Source organism: Abramis brama (genome assembly GCF_963993115.1).
Source record: "Abramis brama genome assembly, chromosome: 1".
NCBI lineage: Eukaryota > Metazoa > Chordata > Actinopteri > Cypriniformes > Leuciscidae > Abramis > Abramis brama.
In genome coordinates this window covers 12,983,049-12,991,661 of record NC_139963.1, presented here as the reverse complement: position 1 = coordinate 12,991,661, position 8,613 = coordinate 12,983,049, and the positions used below count along the sequence as shown (strand labels likewise).

Here is an 8,613-nt window from a genome sequence, read left to right as displayed (position 1 = left end):
ATTAAATATAACAGCCAGCTTACAAATACAACTAAATAAATAGCACGTGCACATTTTTTTCATATTCTTTATTTTAAAACATGTCATCTTTTCCTGTAATTGCAATGTTACCACATTATTGGCTGTCTCTTCGAGTTGTTTTGAGCATGATTGGTTATTCATACTGTCATCCAGGAATCTGGCCAATGGCAGCTATGCGCGCCTTTTACTGGTCAAGTTTGAATATTCGTCTGTTAGAGTGTGTGTGTGTGTGTGTGTGTGTGTGTGTGTGTGTGTGCGACTGTGCGCGCGCTGCTGCTGCTCGGGATCTTCAGTACTAGCCTCCTTCGGTTCTGTGGCTTTTACATTGTTTAAAACATGGATTATTTTGCATCGTACTGTTACATTTTTATTTTGAGCGAGCTGCGGGATGTAAATGGACAACGAATTTTAACAACGTACGTGTAACGGACATATTGCAATCTGCGGAAGGTAAATAACTTTATTTTATATAAAAATACATTCTGCTACATCAAAATATAGTGTGTTAAATTGAGAAGCCAATTTTAAATGCGATTAGAGCAATATCGACATTATGTCAATGTTTCAGGCTAAGCATGTGTAAATATTGTCAGCTAACTTAGTTTTTGATAAAAAAAAATAAAAAAAGGAGCTTTACAATGAGTGAACTGAGAACATTGTGTCTTTATACAGAGAGGAACTCGAACCACACTATGAAAACTAGGCTTTTGAATATTGTTGATCGCGGGATATCGGCCTACCGCCAAAATGATGAGTCATCATCATAATATGTTTTTGAGCTGGTGAGTAAAATTTTGCAAGCTTTTGCAAATGTCTCTTTTAGTAAGTAAATACAAATAGCTAATAATATTGCTGTATGTGTGTGTTTCCCATTATCTAGGAATTTTGGGAATAAATATTATCCAGCCACACGATCTTGCGGTGAGTATTGTCATAGTAAAATACACGTGAAATAGAGGCAGAACATGTAAACTCTGCTCAAAGGCACACTGGTCCAAACCCTTCAGACAATATTTTACCTGTCTTCTTGATATGAGTTTACGGGCCTAGCTGACCCAAACATAAATGTCCTTTCAAAATGAAATTATTTTCAAACCTGTATGACTTACTTCTGTGAAACACAAGAATGTTGGGAATAAAACAACATTGGAACCCATTTTATGGAAAAAAACAAAACAGTGAAGTCATTTCTCAAGATATCTTAATTAAGGTTATACAAAATAAATTCATACAGTTTTGGAACAACATGGAGTACCGGTAAATAACGAGAGAACTCTATTTTTTGGACGAGCTGTTCTTTTTAGGACATGTTCCCAGGGTCCTTTGCTAAATTAACCATGGTTTTTATTATAGTAAAGTGTAGAAACAATGTTTTTATGGTGGATTGATTACAATAATTTATTACCATTTAGTTAGTGTAGCAAAACCATGGTTAATGTTAGTAAGGGTTCTCCAGATTTATATAGCCTAACACTTAAGGAAAACATAAAAAATGGTCCTATGTCACCCAGATCAATAGTCTGTTAACACACATTAACACACTTTTTAAATTTTCTTAAGATCAAGCATTGGAACAATGTTCACGGAGCAGAACAGGCACCAACAGAGAAACAAGTCCATCACTAGTAAGTATCCACTGCATTTTATAAAACCGTAGTCAATTTTAAAGGCACAATGCACTCCAAAATAAAAATGATCTCTTTTTTTCTCCCTCGTGCCTGATTTATATCTGTCCCAGATTTATATCTGACTTTCTTTCCACAGAGATTTTTAGAAAAATTATCATTAAAGAGAATCATATAAAGAGAAATGTGGGAGGAGCTTGAATTTATTACCTAGCCCTGTTTGTTTGAACCGCGAGAGCCGTCAAAGCTTATGCTACTCCTACGTCATACATGGACAAGAGGCTTTTATAGTCTACACGTCGGACGCAAGCAACTTGCAGTTTTGCCCCCACCAACAACGCATAGTATTGCATACAATGGTGCGTCGCGTATCAAAAACTGGGACGACACATTTTGCTACGCATAGATGCATAATGGCGGCCGAAGTGTAGCGATGCGTAGCCTTGCAGGCGCGTATGCGTATCGATGCGTTGACTCTATAACTCTTTGGGCGTAATTTGACTTGCATATGGCTGTCTGCTGGAAGCTAGTTATTTAAGTCGATAAAGTTATAAATATGGTAGGGCTGGGGGAATTAACACGTTAATCTTTGCGATTAATTTGAGATGCATAACGAGTTAAAAAAAAAAAACGCAATTAACGCAGCACTTTTTTTGCCTCGTTTTAATGACTTCCTGTTGCGGAAAAGGCTGCAAAATATGCCGTCCCGCCCCTCCGTGTTCGGCGATCAGGTTTTATTCTCACGCAGCTTTCATGAGCGGGTCTTTTCCGCGCCGCGCTCTCCATTCCGTGTGTGTGTGTCGGCGCACTGACACACACACACAACATTGAGCAAACATTGAGCTCTTTGCTCAATGTTCTGCTCCGTGTTTGTGCTGCGTGTTCTGCTCTGTCGTTAACGGCCCAAACGCTCCAATCATGTACCGATCATGCACTGGAAAGCAAAGTCAAATAACGTGAATTTTCTCAGTAGTAGACTTCTGTGAAATAGCCCTACTGAGCTGGTATAGTCATGCTGGCAACAATGGTAAAATTACCTGCTCTGATCACATGCTCTTGTAATAATAGCTTTGTAGGACTGTTTTATTTTGATAATTAGTAAAAAAAAAAATATAATAATAAATTGTTAAATTGATTATGTTGATTGATTATTGAAAAATAATAATATATTGATATATTGATGTTTAATATTATTTTAATACAGGGCTATTTTCTGTTCCTTTTTTCCTGTGTTGTTTAATTAGGTTATTCTAAGTTTAAATATTGATGATTACAAGCTTGGGGGAAATGCAATTAATTGCATTTAATTACAGCAAATTGTGTAAATAATCAGTTACTTTTTTTTTAATCGATTCCCAGCCCTAAAATATGGATATGTTTCTTACACGAACGCATCACTTCGCTTCACCTTTCGCCTTTATTAACCTGCCAGAGCCGTGTGGAGTACTTTTATCATGGATGGATGCATTTTTATGGACTTGTCAAAAAAATCCCACAGGGAGCTACAGAATAAGAAATCTTTGAAGTCCACTTTTTTACTGTCTGTTTCCATCAGTAAAATTACCGTTTTTTTTGTTTTTTTTTCTCTCAGAATTGTGAGGCAGGAACACACAATTGCAAGAAAATATCAGAATTGTGAGCTGTCTTTTTTACTCCCCTCAGAATTCACCCTTCGAGGGAGTTTGATTGACAGGTATTTATTTTTTACATTTCTATTTTACAAAAATTATTTTTTTTCTACAGAAATTACACAAATTAAACGTTGAGACTTTGTTTCATATCAAAAGTAACCTGCTCTGTCTTGTCTCGGCGTTTAGACGTTTCAACGTTTTTTCTTTGATCCGCAATGTATTTTTCATTGCGTGACAACATGATGTGTGGCGTGAGAGCGCCATGGCTTGTTGGACATAGCAACAGTAACTAAAGGGGGCGGGTCTTTGCAAATTGCATTAACCATGGCTGCCTGTTAATTATCACTGGACTACTTCGCTCTCGCATCTCCCAAAAGTTTTTTTTTGTTTTGTTTTCTTGATTCCATTTTAATGGTTTAATTAAATTGCTATAACCAATTATTTAAAATGTAATGATTTAAGCAAAACTTTCTTCAAAGGTTAAACCAAACTTTTATTTGACGGATTGCCGTGTAGACCTTTGAGTCTCTCTGTGTTTTATGATGATAGTTTTTCTCAAATGAAGCTAAAATGCTGCTGAAGAGCGGCTGTATTGATGAAGTGCATTAATGTCCTCATATAGAAAAGACAGCAAAAACAAAATAAGCCAGAATTGCTTTTTTTTCTCAGGTTTTACTAATTTATCCTGTGATTCTGACTTACAAACAGCCAATTGCGAGTTTATATATCGCACTTCTGAGAAAAAAAAGTTTGAATTGTGAGTCGCAATTACCTTTTTTAAAAATTGTATTCCATGGCGGAAACAAGCTTTCATATGCACAGACAGTAGCTCACATTTAACATGCAGATTGTGCGCACACAGAAACCTACTGGAGCACAGAAAGTTAGTGTCAACACTGTCCTGTGATTTCTCAATAAGAAACTGCGTAGAAACAGAAGTTATAGCATATTTCTTTCTGCTTTTGAAGTAACTAAAACTTACAGCTTAGCTAATAGCAAAGAGACGATACACAGGTATGATTAAATCACACTAGAAATTGTTCCATCGCCAATGCATTCAAATGCAGTTCTACTTTATCTGTATCTGATTTAAAACAAGCAGAAATCTGTAAGAAATGTAACAATCCATAGACAATATAACTGATGAAAATGAGCTGTTCGTGAGCAGAGCAGTGCAAAAGCATCGTGGGCAGTGCTGTGACATGCTGCAGCTGTGCTCAAGGTGACCTGAGTTCAAGGTTAACACTTCTCAAGCCAAGTTTGTAGTTTGTTAAAATAATTTAGCCTCTAGTTGTGTTATTAACATGTATATAATGGATTAAGTATATGTTTTAAATTACAGAAACAAAATAGATACTCATAAGGTATCATATTTATACTTTTAAATAAACTAATCTAATTAATTTCTGATTAATAATTAGGCTGGCTAATTTTGAAAGTTTTCAAAGTCAATATTGCTTGTGATCTTAATATGTAATATGTATTTGTATTATTTTTGTTTACACTGTTGCATGATCTTCTTTTATAGGCTATGAGGAAAAACTCTACCATGCACACAGAGAATGGAGCTCAATTCTGCTAACTGGGATAGCAGCTGAAAAACAAGAAGAGAAGAACAGTAGAACACCTATTAATGCAGATGACTTTATTCTTTTTCTGCAAGAACCAAGACAACCAAAGACTGATGATGAGCGCTCTGAGCAAACAGCAGTCAAGACGTGTGATTGCACATTGGACTTTACTGAGTTCTTCATGTAATGTTGGGCATCTACTGTACGCAGAACTTCTAATAATTTATGTGGATGCCATTCATAATCCTGTTAGATTTTTGTTTTATTTTAGAGATTAATAAAATTGTATGTTTTAACAATGTTATAGCTAAGCATTTTTTATGTTTAAGAGAACATTTTGGGAACAAAAATAAAAACACCCCCTGAAAACTTTCTAAGAACGTTAGAGAATAATGTTGTAAGAATGTTACACCTAAACATTTGAATAATGTTATAAGAATGTTATTACTAAACATTTTAATAATGTTTTTAAAAAAAATGTTCTCTAAACATTAAAAAAAACATTCTGGGAACAAAAATAAAACTACCCGCTGAAAACATTATAAGAACGTTAGAGAATAATGTTATAAAAATGTTACTACTAAACATTTTAATAATGTTTTTAGAAAATGTTCTCCAAACATTTAAAGAAAAAATTCTGGGAACAAAAATAAAACTACCCGCTGAAAACGTTCTAAGAACGTTAGAGAATAATGTTAAAAGAATGTTACTACTAAACATTTTAATAATGTTTTTAAAGAATGTTCTCCAAACTTTTAAAAGAACATTCTGGGAACAAAAATAAAACTACCCGCTGAAAACTTTCTAAGAACGTTAGAGAATAATGTTATAAGAATGTTATCGCTAAACATTTTAAAAATGTTTTTAAAGAATGTTCTCCAAACTTTTAAAAGAACATTCTAAGAACAAAAATAAAACTAGCCGCTGAAAACTTTCTAATAACGTTAGAGAATAATGTTAAAAGAATGTTACTACTAAACATTTTAATAATGTTTTTAAAGAATGTTCTCCAAACTTTTAAAATAACATTCTGGGAACAAAAATAAAACTAGCCGCTGAAAACATTTATAGAACAATACATGCTAATGTTCTTAGAACATTTTTAGAACAAAAAATTTCTAGCTGGGTATGACCTTTGACCTGAGCATCCTTTGTACAATTAATATCAAATACCTATAATGTAAATATTTCTATGACACATATCGGTGGATTAAAGTAGTCGCCAAGAAATTTTGTGTTACAGCGATTGTACCATATTCTGTTAGTGAAGAACTTAAATGCAAGTATTAAAAGATCTTGATGATAGGAAAAAAATAAAAAAATGTATTTAGAGATATATAGTGTAGAACAGTTTATAGAGAATTATTAGCACTGTAAATGTATCATTTACTTCCTTTGTATTATATACTCCTTCTACATATATATACCCATATAAGTGCTATACCCTTCATAACCATGTCTACTATGGCATACGCATAACATCCAATGACCAACTTGCTTTCTTTAAGGTCAGCTTCTTTCTTATAATATGGTCATATATTTACATGTATCATTTTCCAATTTTTACAAACACTTTTTGTGATTTTTTTTTTTTTTTTCAAGTTGAATAGGTACTGCTCCTTTAAGATGGAAGTCACTCTCACATGGTGAGTGAGCAGATGAGGAGCGTGAGCTGTAAATATGGCATGTGCATGTACAGCCGATTTAATATCTTAGTTGCTCTTAAAGGGATACTTCAGGATTTAGCATTAAGCTTTGTATTAGTAGAAAACCTGTAGTATTTTCGAATTACCATGCTTTCCACCCTCATATCCCCCTGAGATGAGAGATTTATGTATTTTTTATCTGGAAAAAATCCTCCGATGACGCAAAAATCGTCATATTGCATCATTGGAGGATTTTTTGGCCAGAGGCTAAAGACTACAGCCAGTAGGAGGAGCTGTTCCGCATGTTTTCAACCCGCCCATAGAGGGTGGGATCTCACTCACAGAATGTACACAGTGTCAGCCGTCTTTCTTTGGAAGCTAAGTTAACAGGCTCTTGTTCTGTGGAGAAAACTGAGTAGTAGGAGAAAGCTGAGTAGTAGGGGTGACCATCCTCTTTTTCCCGGACATGTCCGGCCGTCGAGATCGTTCAAAATGTTCGGGTTTCGGCTTTTGCTTTCTGTAGTCGCCATTCATTGTTTACATGCACACTTTTTGTTTCAATCTAACTGAATTCATTCCGATTGGTGAATCTGAATGTAGTGTTTACATGAACGCTAAACAAGTGATCGGTTGATGTGCGTTTTAGCATTGCTTTGAAAATTCCCGCTCCTCCGTGAGAGATGCGAGACCGGTGGGTCTCAGTAATGACGCCACCGGCCTCGCACCGTTCTCCCGCGCCCCTCAGCCTCGTCCTGCTCGCCACAGTAAACATGATGAATGGCGACTGTAGAACGCATAAGCCAAATCCCGGACATTTTGGGCGATCTCGAAATCCAGGGCAAACTCATCACGGAGACTCGCTAGTAGCCTAGCTTTGTTGTTTTCAACTGGGCTCTCTTACCGGTAGGCGTGGCTTGGGAGTGGCCTCCTAGGGCAGCGAAGCAAGTGCATTCTGGGAGTTGTTGTCTTTCATCCACATAAGCCAAAAATACATTTTCTGGCTTTTCTTAGTCTAGAAAGCTCCAAATTCAAAAATAATTTCACATTTCTTCTACATAAATTACCTATTTTAAATACACATTCATCTTTCCAGAGGTGAAGTATCCCTAAGCTTGTTTTAATTCTATTCAGCAACCCAGTTTTTAGTATTTTGCAACTGCAAATGAGTGCGTGGATCGACGATGCTGAAAATAGATTAGCACTGCGCTGTGGATATCAGTTACGTGAATCTTTGCTTACACTTGCTACAAACATTCAGCGAGCTATCCGGCCCAACTTTTTAAAGCGTTACAGTATGTTGCGTTGCAGACTGCAGTATGTACCGGCAGTTTTTAAGAAAACTACCACATCACCATTTGAACTTTACCGCTGATGAAGGGAGCAGTAGAGTAGCAAGTTAATATACTTACCTGAATGAAGTTTAATATCATTAATTCGTCTTTGTCTCTAGGATACGTACCAAAAACTTTTAAGCTAGCTATGATTAAACCGCTTGTTAAAAAAACCGCAACTTTTACAGGGCGATCTCAAATCTACCTTTTCTTTTTAAGATACTAGAAAAGGCGGTATCCTCACAACTATGTTCCTTTTTAGAAAGAAATTATATCTGCAAGGATTTACAGTCAGGATTTAGACTGTACCATAGTACTGAGACTGCTCTCATTAGAGTTACAAATGATTTGCTCTTATCATCCAATCGTGGTTGTATCTCTCTATTAGTGTTACTTGATCTTAGTGCTGCATTTGATACTATTGACCACAACATTCTTTTAAATAGACTCGAAAATTATGTTGGCATTAGTGAAATTTAGAGTTGGGGTACTCAAACTCGGACTCGGACTCGAGTCCGGACTCGAGTCCAATTTTGAATGATCTCGGACTTGTCACGCACTCGGGTGAATTTGTACTCGGACTTGTCACGGACTCGGACATTTTAGACTCGGAAAATTTGCCGAGTACAGTCGAGTCCGGGCACTGGAGGACACAATATTTTATTATTCAAAAACGAAACGAAGCTAACGTTAGTGTTGTTTCAGCGTTGAGCATTGTAGCCAATCACAGACATGTATATTACGCGCATGAACGCAGTGGCAAATCAGAGGCGTTTTAGTCACCATGC

General features: G+C 36.0%; 1 long non-coding RNA gene across 2 annotated transcripts; it reads left to right on the top strand.

The window, feature by feature from the left end:
- The first annotated feature begins 313 nt into the window (after positions 1-313).
- LOC311086432 lies at positions 314-5,220 on the top strand. Of its 2 annotated transcripts, XR_014607068.1 has the most exons (6): positions 314-471; positions 694-803; positions 902-942; positions 1,582-1,646; positions 3,238-3,339; positions 4,806-5,220. It is a non-coding gene; the product is annotated as an uncharacterized lncRNA (long non-coding RNA). The 2 variants fall into 2 exon arrangements; XR_014607069.1 differs by having other exon boundaries at positions 321-803.
- The last annotated feature ends 3,393 nt before the right edge of the window (positions 5,221-8,613 follow it).